Source organism: Drosophila arizonae, chromosome 4 (genome assembly GCF_054131065.1).
Source record: "Drosophila arizonae isolate 15081-1271.41 chromosome 4, UAZ_ARI_1.0, whole genome shotgun sequence".
NCBI classification, from domain to species: domain Eukaryota; kingdom Metazoa; phylum Arthropoda; class Insecta; order Diptera; family Drosophilidae; genus Drosophila; species Drosophila arizonae.
The window spans coordinates 22,217,654-22,230,020 of NC_142924.1; the positions used below are offsets into that span (position 1 = coordinate 22,217,654).

General features: G+C 38.6%; 1 long non-coding RNA gene across 3 annotated transcripts; it reads right to left on the reverse strand.

Annotated features, from left to right (window-relative positions):
- Positions 1-4,296: 4,296 nt before the first annotated feature.
- LOC149269410 (uncharacterized) lies at positions 4,297-6,404 on the reverse strand. 3 transcript variants are annotated; one of them, XR_016269872.1, is made up of 2 exons: positions 5,866-6,404; positions 4,297-5,551 (listed from the first exon to the last, which is right to left on the reverse strand). It is a non-coding gene; the product is annotated as an uncharacterized LOC149269410 (long non-coding RNA). The 3 variants fall into 3 exon arrangements; XR_016269871.1 differs by having other exon boundaries at positions 4,297-5,547; positions 5,634-6,404; XR_016269870.1 differs by having other exon boundaries at positions 5,634-6,404.
- Between the last annotated feature and the right edge of the window lie 5,963 nt (positions 6,405-12,367).

Below are 12,367 nucleotides of genomic sequence, written 5' to 3' on the forward strand. Positions count from 1 at the left end.
CAATTTAATAAAATTGAAAATTGTAAACTAGAGGTTTTTTTTTTTTTTTTTAAGTTTATAATATAAAAAGATAAATTAGATCTGATATAAAAATATCCACAAAATTATAACATAAGCAATTTATAAAAAAAACATTTTATTTACAATATTTTAATACTAATTATATTCAAGCTATGAGTTTTAATAGAAATAATATATATTTTATTTACAGTTTTCTTCAAATTAATTAATGAATTATATTTTATATTTCATTTTTTAAATTTACATTATATTAATATAATTATTTTATATAAAAATTTATATATTTTTTTCTATTAAATATTTTAATTTTCGTATTATTTTATTATTATTATTATTTTTTGAATTGAATAAATTCTGGGCTTTCAATACATATAATAAGGATAGATTAGTTTTTTTTAGGTGAAATTCAAAATGAATTATAATTATTATTAGTAAAGCCCATTATTATTTTGCTAAGTACAAGATATAATTTCAATATAGCTATAATTTAATAAACATTTTCGTCTACAATCATTTTAGGCTGAGCAGCCTATCTGCATGACAGAGAAATATTACTAAATGGTTAATCGTTCTCCAGGTACTCTTGTTTGAAATAGCAATTTGATAATAAACTGTTGCATCATCGTGGCATATCGTGGCATATGGGAATCTGGCATGCGGCATGCCAAGCCGTGACATCCTTTTGCTGAGTGCAGCGCCTGACCCCGCCAGCTGTTTGCCGGTGACTGTTCACGTTGCGGTCGGGTGGAGCAGGAGGGCAGGAGGAGCAGTGGCGGCTGGGCGTGGATGGTGTGGGGCCGGGAGGGCCTCGGGCATGGCCTGCGGTTATGTTAATGAGCTTGCACACAATTAGCAGCTGCTGCTGCCGTCACTAGCAGGCAGTCCGACGCCTGACGCTGGTTCGCTCTGGTGCTGGCCTGGGCCTGGTTCAAGGGCTGGGTTCTCGGCCAATGGTATATGGTCTATCCATGTAGTGGCATTTGCGCTTGTCACTTCAATTATGGTAAATATTTAATGCATAGCAACTGAGCAGCAGTCGACCTAGGAGGGCGGCAGGTGGTGGGGGCCGGTGTGGTGAGGGCCGGCGTGGGGCGGGCTCGGGCGTGGCATAGTGTAATAATAATCAACGCAAAATCAGTTGTGCGTTCTAATAAATAAATAAATAAGCCTGGCGTTTGCTTTAATTACAAAACGCAAAATTAAATTGAAAATAAAATGCTAGCCGCAGTTTGTGGGCGGAGCTTTTATTTCAATACGGTTGCGAAAAATAAATTGCATTGCAATTTTGCAATTTAGATTGGAAGCTGAAACCCGAATGCCCGCCATCTAAGCCATGTCTGACAGCAGTGGATGGCCTGGCCGGGTCTGGTCTGGTCTGGTCTGGGTTGCATTTGAGCTATTGAACTGAAAGATTTCCTTTTAAATTATAAAATTGCAAATTAAATGGCTGCCAATAAAGTGCAGCGACAGTTAGCAACTGGGGATCCGCCCAGCGACCAGCCTAAGCCCAATCTCGAGCATTGAATGAATGAACGTACAGACGTTCAGAAGACACTTGGCGCATAATTCAATTCAACACGAAATGTATGCAATTTCTTTTTGTTTGGACCCTCAAGAACTGGGAGGAAAACGTACCAAGCAAAAGATATAAGTAAAACATAATTGAATTCAAATTTGTGCAATCGTAAGTAACTAAGATACAATTATGTACGTGGCTGGCTTTCTCTTGCTCTCTCTCTTTCTCCTTCTTTGTAGCGCTGTCTCGCTCTCTTTGCATATCTGTTCTGTATGGCTGACTGTCAAGTCTCGTCACGGCTACATTTTGACACACAATTGAAAGGCACGCACACACACATACACATACCCCAGCCACCCTTAGCGTGGCCCTCCCACTACCACCACCCAACTACTCCACCTCCCATTATGGACGAACTTACATGAACAGACCCCAGCCAGACCTAAAGCCAAAGCCAGCGACCGGGGCAGACAATGAAACGTAATCACACTAATGGCACCGAGAGCAATGAAGCGCATGTAATTGGTAAAGAGCTCGAGAGTGTAGAGTGTAGAGCGTAGAGCGTAGAGTGTAGTGTGTAGTGTGTAGTGTAGTGTGCTTTGCGATGCCGCTCTGCGTTGCTCTGCTTTGCTGTGCAGTGCAATGAAGTGAAATGCAAAACAGTGAATTATCGTGAAATATCGCAAGGCCTTCGCAATTCAACTTATTGTTAAAGCTTACAACTGTTTCAATTAATACTAATGTGTATATTTATTATTTGAGTTGGAATATCAAATGTACTATTGAAATGGAAATGTTTGGAATGTAATTAGGCAAGCTTGGAAAGTTTAGTTAATTTAAATTGATTATAGATTTACTTTTACTTTAATATGACTATTGTTATGAATATAAAAATTAGATATAGCTAGGTATATGCAAATGAATATAATATTAGAGATATTTTCTTTAAATTTTTATTGAATAAAAGAGATGCATTGTGTAAACGTGTGAATTTAACTTCTTTTAACATTCAGGATCCGAAATATTGATCTTTACAATACTAAGAAATAAACTGTTAAGTTAATTATAATTCTTCTGTTTGGGTAACATATGAATACATAACCGAAAAATCAACAAATTTTAAATTATATTACTAGACATTTTATATCAACTGGGTTATTAAAACGGAATTAATTTTAATTTCAGAATTAAACACAAATACATTTTTACATACTGTTTCATAACTTTACTAATTCGTATACTAAGCTTCAAGCGATGCCAATAAAAATTCTTGTTTGGCTTTAAGCGAATGCTTACATTATTAAAAACCCTAAATTACTTTATTTATACTTATGGAAAAAATCAAATTACTGAAAAAATGCAGATAGCTATTCAAGTGTACACAATTTCCTGTCAACACGAACTGATGAATTTATAACTGTTGATTAATCAACATTAATCACACACACACATGTTTACATATTAGTGATAATTAATTTCATCGTTTGCATTTTTACTATTTTGTTTTCTCTTTTTTTTTCGTGACATATCGCATGGACGCTGTGAGTTTTTAACCATCCCTAATGAGCGGGTGCGCGATTTGTGGTTGTCTTCGCTGCATTTTATAGCATAGTTTTTGGGGCGTAAGCAAAAGTCGTTGACGCAACCGTTACCGTTACAGTTACAGTTACCGTTACCTCAGATGACATGTGATGTGAAGAAACCGGCGGCGCTAAAGCAATGCAATTACACGTTACCGTTGCTCGCGCTGCATATGTGTATAACTGTTTGTGGCTGACAGTGTGCGTGTGTGTCTGCTTTATTAATGAGTTGGCCTCTGTCTGAGCGTCTGTCTGTGTGAGTGTGTGCGCCTGTGTGCGTGTGTCAAATGCGCGTTGCATGAGCCGAGCAAAGTTGCAACATCATATTGAAAAATGATGAAAGTTTTCGAGTTTTAATGCGAAAATGAGCGACTGTCAGCTGAATAGATGGATAGATACATGCTTAAATACACACTCACAAGCACACACACTCACACACACTCACACACACTCACACAGCTGATGTGAGTAATGAAAAGTTGAGGTTAAGTAAGTATCTAGTGGAGGTGTGCAGTAAATTAAAAATCAATAACCCATTTGCCAACAACAAAGCGACGAAAGTTGTCACAACCAATCATAATCTTCCTGATGATGATGAGTAAATCCAAAGGTGGAGCCTTTAATGAATTGAACTGGAGCGACGTGTACAGCGCGATGAGTGCGAGCGCTAAGGGGTGAGGCGCGGCAAATGCTGTTTTAATATAGAATAACTAATATTATGACAGCGCTTAAAGTAAATATTTTCCCAGCTCGTCAAAGTATTCCATAGATATTTGTTTAACTTATTCAATCTTATTCTTGCGACTTTATGGTGTGTGTGTTCAGATAATATAAAATATTATATATGTAGTATATAGATAGTAGATATATAGATACTAAGATACTAAGATACTAAGATACTAAGATACTAAGATACTAAGATACTAAGATACTAAGATACTAAGATACTAAGATACTAAGATACTAAGTGACTAAGATACAAAGATACTAAGATAGAAGTAAGACGGAAGTTTTTGTATAATATCTAATTATACTTATTATTATGTATCGCTACTTTTTCATTTTGGCAAATGAGCTTTGCTAGAGATTTGTTTTGAGTGAAATATATAACCTACTAGCTGGCCCGGCAAACGTTGCATTGCCCTCTATATTATTTCTAGGTAAAAAATTGTTGAAAGCTATGTTGTTCAGGCTGGGATACACTGATAAATTTATTAATCGGATTTTCATTCAAGCACCTTGTTGTAAACGACATTCTTCGTTTTTTGGTCGGGTGCAAGAACAAATAATGCGGATCGTTTGCCAACACGTGAGCATGCCACGTACAATTGACCATGAGAAAAACACGCATTTTCTAGATTGAGGCCACAAATAGTCAAAGATTGGCCCTGTGACTTGTTGATCGTCATGGCGAAGGCAAGACGAAGCGGGAATTGAATTCGTTTAAATTCAAAGGGCATATCTGTTGAGCTCATCGGAATCCTAGGAATAAGAACTTCCTCATCTTTAAATTTTCCTTTGAGTATCAACGCGTGAATCACATTGCTCATCAGTTTTCTTATCACCAAACGCGTTCCATTGCACAGTTTTGGTTGGTTTAAATTTCTAAGCATGCAAATCATGGAGAATTGCTCTTTTCATAGCTGTGTTCATTTCTTGACGCCGGTCAAGTTGTTCTTCCATATTGCCCATGAAGTATATTTGCAAGAATTTTTGCTGTGCATCTTCAATAGGTTGCAATGATCCAATGCGATGGCAAATCTGGCCTTGAATCTTTAAATTCAAAGCCATAGTTATTATAGTTATATTTACAAACACTATTTACAGAAATCTAACAAACTACATTATTCAAAATTTTTTTTTGGCAGTCATAGAAAATAAAATTTTTAACGTAAATTACCTTAAATATCCGTCTCCAATATTTTCCGCCCCAAATTATGTCATTTGGAAACAGGCATTGTATTTTTGAGTGTTCGCTAGAAAATGTCGTGATTCTAGTGTTTCGCCATAAAGCAGGGAACGCAATGGCTATGGTGACCGCTAATGGCAATGTCACTTTACCACTAAGGCAGCACAAACCGGGCGTTTCACCAGCAAACTTCAATGCGCCACAATGCTAGCAAACAACGTCCATTGGACCAATGCAAACTAAACGATTCAAGCTGTAATCAATGGTGCAATCATATCGAAACGCTGCTCGATTCAAATCAATCCTTGAACCATTTCTTATTGCCATTTCACGGGCTGCCTCTCTTTGAGAAGCACGAATTAAGGCCCTTCTTTGCTGGGTACTAACGCGGAGCCTTTCTCGGGCGACTTCTCGCTCCTCGTCAGATAATTGACTCGCGCTATTCCTTTGCCTAATTGCATTATGGGTACGCCGGGAAAGATTAGATCTTCTAGGACGCGGCATTTTTATTAATAGTAATACTGCCTTCGCACAAAACCATATAAAACAATCGAGAAATATAAATATAAATAATTTACACAAATTTATGTTTGAGACAAACAAATACCTGAACTTTCGAGATATTTAGCTTTTGTAAAAGTCCAAAAATACAATTTTTAATAATTAACTTTTTTTTTTAATTTCGAATTTTGAATTTTGAATTTTTTATTTATTTTTGATTGTTAGGTTTTAATCTTTTGATTTTTTTTTTAATTTTTGCAGATTTTTGATTTGAAATATTTATAAAGTTTAAAAGTCCGAAAATATAAAAAGCCAAAAATACACTTTTTAATAATTACCTTTATTTTTTTTTTAATTTCGAATTTTTAATTTTTTATTTATTTTTTGAACAGTCAGGTTTTAATCTTTTGAATTTTTGCAGATTTTTGATTTGAAATATTTTTCCTTTTGATTTAAAAATTTTTTTTTTTTTTTTTTTTTTTTTTTTTTTTTTTTTTTGAATAGTCAGGTCTGCTCGAGGTCAGGAGACCGTAGACTGACTGACTACATTTGTTTATTTACTTCTACACTATTGTCAAAACTGTCACTGTTACCAAGCCTACTGGGTATAAAAAAAATTTGAACATTTGGGGAAAAAACCGCGTTTTTCAAGTATTCGGCAAATTTTTTCAGTATTTTTAAGACCCTATACTAAACTCGTTGCGGAGACAAATCCAACAAATCAAAAACCATGAAAATTGGTTCAGCCCAAATCAAGTTATAAGCAGTCTTCACTTTTACACAACTTTCTTTTATATATATAGATTTTGCTATCCCTTTTTGTAATAGCGCCTCTTCAGTTCGGCTAGGATTGCTCGAAGTTTTCATTTGTTTTTGCTTGTAGATTGTGTGGAGCTAAAAGTCATTTGCATACATATCCAATAGTTTGTCAAAGCGATTCGCTAGGAAAACATGTTTTTTAATACCTAGCCCAGCCACAAAGGAAAGGAAAGCACTAACGTTATATCCTGGTTAAGCCTTTTATCAAGTGCTGCTCAATATGCAGCTCCAGCTGCTGCTCCCGCTACAACTGCTGCTCCCGCTACAACAGGCAGCAACTACTTTTACTCCTTGCGGTTTCGGTTATCGCACAACTCTCAGCGTCTGGCCTGGCAGCTACGCATCAATTCATTGCCTAATCTATTTGCTGGTGTGCTCCTGGAGCTACCTGCTGTGGTGCGTCTCTTTCTTTCTCGGCGTCTCTCTGTCTTTGTCTTTGCCTTTGCCTTTGCCGGTAGCTCCATGTCTGTCTAGCTGTATGTAATTTAAATCCCTTAGATGCTGACAGCGGAGCGTCTGTGCGTGCTGGCTTATCGGGGATCCTTGTGGTCCTAGTTGGCCACGTCTTCGACTGCAATTCGAATGCATTTGTATCAGCAGGGAGCCAGCTGGAGGCAGGTTACACGCATCCACATCAATCAGCCGAGGCAGCGGGAGAGATTTGCCTGTTTGGCTATGCAAGCCACAACGCTGACCGCCTGACCCAACAAATTACTCAATTTCATTGTGCTTTCGATATCCAGCGCCGGCCAGTCAGCTGGGCATAGCTGACGAGCCGAGGCGCCAGGAGGCAGTCATCAACAATCAACTTGATGACGAGCACAATAAAAATGAAAACCGAAACCGCCGACAAGGCAACGCATCTCATGCCGCAATCCTCAGCCGTGCCTTTTCTTTGCGACTTTTCTCTCTCTATCTGACGCATTATCAATTCATCTTGCCGTCTCTGTTGCTCTCGAGTTATTTGCTAACTTTTATTAATGTCGAAACGTACGACAACGATTTACAACGACAATAAAACGCGCGTCCTGCTATCATATCGCACAATGTCGCTCATAGTCATAGTCATGCCACTTGCCTCGCTATCTAACCAAGCCAAGCCACGGCAAACCACACCAAACCCAGAACCAGAGCCAGAGCCAGCCCCAAACTCAAACCCATATTCTTCGCATCGCCTCGTCCTGACAATGCCAAAGAAGGTGCGGATCTCGATTTATGTGCACTGCACGCAGCACCAACAGAAGTCCTTTGAATGAATGCCAGGAATCTCAAGTGATGGACCCAAGGTTACCCTTCAGCTAGGCATTTAGGGTAAGCATTAAAACATAGATTACTAAACTACATATGAGTTGGATCTATGATGATTTAGAAAATTATAAAATATTACAAAGATTTGGGTAAGTAAAAAATGAGAAAATAAATCTTAAATAAAAAATAAAAAAAAAGCTTAAAATAAGAATCTAGCTGTGAATCGATAAATTAAAAATTGGAGAATAATAAAAGCAAGCAAAAACCTATATTTTATATATAAACAGTAGTTAATACTAAAGAAAATGGATAAATTAAATATATGTATATTATTATATTAAAATAAAGTTCCACGTTATTTTCTTAGAATAAATAACCACATAAAATTCATATGCTCAAAATGAAGAAGCTTTCTTAAAGCCCAACGGCACCCCAGCTGAAACACAATATTATAGGGTATTTATAAAAAAGAAAAATATATGACTCGGCTCTGTCGTCCGTCTGTGGCAGACACAATGCATGGAATGCGAAAATCTTAAAGACTTTTGAATTGCTCGCCATAAATGCGCATTTATTTCTATGCTCAAGTTACAGCTGGAGCACTGTGGAGGCGTGTGTAGTACAATGCACAGAGCGGATCAGATCTGGGCAGAGCAGCAGCAACAGCAGCAGCAGCAGCAGCAGCCGCAGTTGGCAGCGCTGTTTGAAATCGGCAGTAGGATTTTGGTTAGTCGGAGCAGCCTGGCATCATTTTGTCTCATTTTTGTGCTTCGCTGACAAATACAGCCGTGCATATGGTACCCAGTCAGTCAGTCAGTCTGGCTGGCTGTCCCACTGGCTGGCAGTTCCACTGCCAACTTCCTCTAGCCACCCTCACATATGCATTGAGTTATATCTTCTTTTGGTGGCGACTGCTGCTGCTGCTGCTGCTCTCTGTTCTGGCAGTCAACGCATATTGGTAGCTAAGTTATCGCATTTGCGACAACAATGCTCTGGCTGGTGGCGGTGGTGCTGCTCGAGTTGGAGTTGGAGTTGGAGCTTGAGCTGCATTCGCCAGTTGCAGTTGGAGTTCCGCAGACGGCCATCTCTTACACTTGCTTGCATATTTTTGCCATTTGAATTTGTAAAATCAACATCCATTAATCTGGGCTCGGCGCTGGCTGGGGCACTGCTGCAATTCTGAATCTTCGTCGCCTCGTTTTGCATGCTCGGTTACGTTTTGGAGCTGCGCACATTTTTCGGTAGTTGTCGGTCCCCAGAAGCAGCACCAGCTCTAGCTGCAGCAGCTAGAAATATGAAAAATCTAACAGTTGAAAAAAGCTCGCAGCAGTCACTGGCAGTTGCCATCGTCGCGACGCCGCATCGTTGCATTATTTGCATTTTACGAGTTGCCTTTCGTTAGGTTTGGAAGCCTGCCACGTTGCGGACTGCTGGAGTCGTGCGGGGGCAACGGGCCAGGGCAGGGTAGCACAAGAAACACCTCGACACCCTGCGCAAGACCCATGTGGCCCCGAGGCTAAAGTGATGAAAGTGTGTTAGGAAGCCCTGCATCACAAGGGTTTCAGTTCTAGGCGACTGCGAAAGCAGCTATACAAGTTGCATACAGACTTGGTGTCTTTAAGTAATAATGTTAAATATGATTAAATAAAATGTATATTGAATAATAATATTAAATATATTGTAATTAATTGCAATTAAAATTAAATAAGATTAATAAAAATAATAATATTGAATATGATTAAATAAAATTTATATTGAATATATTTATATTGAATGTTTTGTAATTGAAATTTTAAAGAATATTAAATATATTTAATTATGATTTAAATTAAAAAATGTATATATATACAAATATATATTTAAATACCACTGAAATTGTTAATAATTAATAAAATTACACATAGCTTGCCTTGCCAATCAACTCATTATTAAGTTTATTTTTTGATTTGATATGAATTGTGGCTGCCTAGAGGAATAAAGAATAATTTTCTATCGCCGAAGGGGCTGCATTAATTTTAATTGCTTTTATGTACATTAATTAGTAATTGAAATACATCATTTATAATTATGTTAATTTACTTATCATTCTAGCGCATGCATCTTATAATAGGGATGACAGAAGACGTTGATATTATTGATATTATACATATATGATATTATTTAGACTGCTGTGAATAAATTTGGTATTGAAAATGTGGCTTGAACATATTCTGTCAATAAAAATAAAATATTATTTTAACTATATTAAAATAGCGCTTACTTTGTATACATATTACATATACATGTTGCTTAATTACATTTCCTATTTTATTATGTTTTCTTGAATCCATAAATAGTAATCGAGAAGCAGACTCGTTGAAGCGTTGATGTTCAAAATTAGAATGTAAAATTTGAATGGCATTACTAGGGTTTCAAACTAAAGGATGACATTATTTGGTAGCTTTGGGCTATTTTAATATATAATTTCTTAAATTTATTATTCTTAAATTTATTATTGAGCAAATTCAGTTCAAAGTCTAAACCGAAAATATTTTTCGCTGCCTTTCAGTATGACAAAAATTTACAAAATTCACATTTTTATTCTAATTTTAGAACTTTCAATATTCCATATTTATGTATGGCAAATATTGCTGTACATCAGGCAAATTTGTCATAAGAAATGCTAAACTATATATTTAGATACCAGTTTTATTATATTTGTTGTTTGTGTAGTAGGTGTATAGAATTCATTATAGGTATCTATACTATGTGATAAATTGATTGCTAAGTTGAATGGGACACACAGACACACATGCACGTTCAATGTCAAATTGCAAGACAGATTGTTGTGATAAATCATTAGCGAAAATTGCAATGCCAAAATCAACTAAAGCCGAACTTTGATGAGTTGCCAACAACTAATGGACATTTATCATGCCACATGCCTCGCTTGCAGCGCTTAGGTGTAGGGCAGACTCGCATATCGCTGCCTATGGCAGTGTCGCCTTCACAGTCATCGCAGCCATCGCTGCCATCGCTGCCATCGCTGCTTGGCATCGCTGCGTTGTCAACATCGACGGAAGTGCATGTGTTTTTCCGTTGGAATAACTCCATTGTGTGTTTCAGAGCATTCAGGCGGCATCGAGGGCGGCACCAGACAGCGAGAGCCACCCCGTTTGCCGTTCGCCGCTTGCCATTTGCCACTTGCCACGGTTCGCTCCAGCTATTGCTTTTGTGTCGCCTGCCAGCCAGAGCACAGCCGATACGTATACGTAACGTAAGCCAAAACGGCGCAGCAACTTTACGTAATGATGCTGCAGTCAGTGATACAGCTACTGGCCCCCGGGTGCATGGGCTGACAGGCAAATGCCTGCACACATGTGCCACATGTGGCAGCATGCAGAAGAGCCGAGAACTTCGCTGCAACGTCAATTTTTCTTTAGACATTTTTAGCTGCGATTTGCGTGGGGCCGTTGGGGTTCGCGTCTTAAAGTGCTGGCAGGAAGCTGAAGCTGAGCTGGCTGGCTGGATGGCAGATCCTTTAAGGCTCTCTTGCCTGCTGACAAACTGTTGCCACTTGTTTATGCCACATGCTGCTGCCTTGCGATGAATTATTGTTGGCGCTGGCACAAAAAAGCTAAAAACAATTGGATACATAAATCACTTGTGAAAGTTGCAAGTTTAGCGCACGACATAAATACAATAACTAACCAGAGAGTGAGATGGAGACAGAGAGAGAGAGAGAGAAAAATAGTGAGTGAGTGCGACGCAAATATACGTACATATATATATAATTGTAAATAGCCAAGGCAGCAAATGTACACAAATGCTGCCGTTGTTATTATTGTTTTGGGGCCCCAATCTCAAGTGTCAAGCGGTGGTCTAAAGTAGAGCTGGGGATTGCTTTGCACACGGAGACATTCGCATACCAACATAAATTGTTGAAAAGTGTGAAGAGAACATAATTGTAACATTCCACGTTGGCCTAAAGCAATGCACACGCCCTGTGTCCCATTGTTGAGTGCGAGCCCATGCAGAGGCTCAGGCGCAGAGCCAGCAATAGCAGTAGCAGTAGCAAAGGCAGCAGGAGCAGGAGCAGGAGCAGGAGCACCAGGACCAAGCCCAGCCAACAGTCAGCAGTCAGCAGTAGGCACATGGCACGGCCAGGACGTTAGAAGGCAACCATTTCGGCATTGTCGTGGTTCGTGTTGCTGTTGTTGTTGTTGTTGTTGTTATTATTGTCGGTCTGGCAGGTCTGGCGGGCCTGCCTGCCTGCCTGCCTTTTTCAAGCATTCAATTATGTATGTCTGGGACCTGAGCCTGACACACACACACAGCCACACACACACATTCTTAACCAGGCACACACAAAAACATGGCAAAAGTTTTGTAATGCCCGCCAAAAAGGGCATGCAAGGTGTTGGAGTGTTAGTGTGCCAGCGTGTTAACTGCATTGAGGGTATTGCCAGCTGGCCATTATGTTTGCAATGCTTCAAAGAAATACGCCAGCGGCATCTGAGATAAGTTCACGTGAAAAGCTCTGAGCTGCTTGTTAAGTACAGAAATGAGAGCGCTTTTGACTCTTGCTGTTTACTGTCGCCTTTAATAAGTCTTATCTAAGCATCTCACAAGAGAGATAAGCCTCACCCAGCATTTCAATGCACAATTGAAAGATGTAGTCTAACTAGCATTTCTTACATTATGAGCAAATGGGGCACATCAGAGAGTGGAATGAAATGGTAATTCAAGTTTTGCATTGAAGTGGTTTTTCTTTAACAAATTGACACAATTTCA